Consider the following 1589-nt stretch of genomic DNA (forward strand, 5'->3'; position numbering starts at 1 on the left):
ATTACTTTTTCCTACATTTAAGAGACAATATTTGGATCTAGGGGATGTGTTGTGTAAAAGACCAATATTTACTGATTTCATGTGTGTACCAGACCCTATGATGGATGCTTTCCCAGACATTGTTACAGTTTTCAGAGCCTCTCTGAAATTATTTTCCCCCTAATTTAATAGATGTTTAGTGTTTACTTGAGTAGCTGCTCAAGAGCTGAACAAAACATTATGTCCATTTCAGTAGCTTAGTAACGAGAGATTGGTTTTAGAATAATGATGACAATTATTATTTCTGGATAATCTATCTAGTTCTAAACAGATACTTTCTGAAGATACTCCCATCAGCAGGCTATTATTGTGGTAATTAGTATCACCTACCAAATGTAGTGTTCTCCCTCCTTTGGTATGAGATAGGAAAGAATTTCTCCACATCTTGAAGATTACTGTACTCAGTGATGTATGAGGAACAGTGATGTGGTGTGCTCTCATGGAGAATTCTTATGAGGCAGTTCATGATCTACCTTTCTTTCAATTTTCTTCTGCGATGACGACCAGTGAGGCTCTGTTTACTTGAGTTCTAAAGTTAGATGATGCAGAATAGTACCCTCAGCCAAGCTGCAGTGATATAGTGCAAGTAAACACCAGATTTTCTTTAGATTGTCAAGTGCTTCTCATTGCAGTATAGTTTAACCAATCTTGACACAGATGTGCAGCTAATTTTTTACTTTTAAATTATCTGTCCTTGTTTTTCTAACCTGTATCTGTTAGGGTATAAACTTCCATGTAGGAATTATATTGTCTTCCTACTTTGTGATTTTATCCAGTACTGACTGAGTGAGGAGCTGTTATGGATTCTTTGTATCCCCAGAAAGATAGGTTGCAGTCCTAACTTCTGGTACCTGTGAATGTGATCTTGTTTGCAATTAAGATCTTTGAAGAGATTATTAGTTAACACGAGGTCATAGTGGGATGGGGAGGATCCTGATTCAATCTGAATGGGCAGTAACTAGCATTGACTGAGCATATGTATTGACTTCCAGAACAGGTATCAGTGACTATTTCATAGGCTTCTGTGTGTATGACATGAACCTTGGGTTTTGTCTATGATAGGCCTGATATTTACAATATGTTCTTATTAAAGAGAACAGATGTAGAGATACGTATTCAGAGGCAAGATAGCCATGGGAATCTGTAGGCATAGATCTAGAGTGATTTTGACTCCCATCTTCTAGTACTGTCCAACAGTAAATTTCTGCTCTATAAGCCACCCAGTTTGTGATCTTTACTGTGATAGCCTTATTGAACTTAATATGAGGTGAAATAAAAAGGTATTGCTAGAAAATCGCAGAAATCCTTCTTAAGCAAGAATAGCAAAATATGAAGTTATTGTTTCTCCACATATCCTCCATCTAGATCTAAACACTTTGGAAATTGGTGATTCTACATCTCTAACCATCTAAAGACTTCTGTGTATTTTGACTTATACCACACTGAAATAGCAAACTTGACATCTCCAATGTCAAAGAGTAATGAAAGTATCATGGACTGTGAGAACAAACAAATCTGCCTTACAAAAAGTCCTAACAAAATTCTCCTTA

This window comes from Echinops telfairi, unplaced genomic scaffold, assembly GCF_000313985.2.
Source record: "Echinops telfairi isolate 266 unplaced genomic scaffold, ASM31398v2 ScPeMD7_49;HRSCAF=173, whole genome shotgun sequence".
Classification (NCBI taxonomy): Eukaryota; Metazoa; Chordata; class Mammalia; order Afrosoricida; family Tenrecidae; genus Echinops; species Echinops telfairi.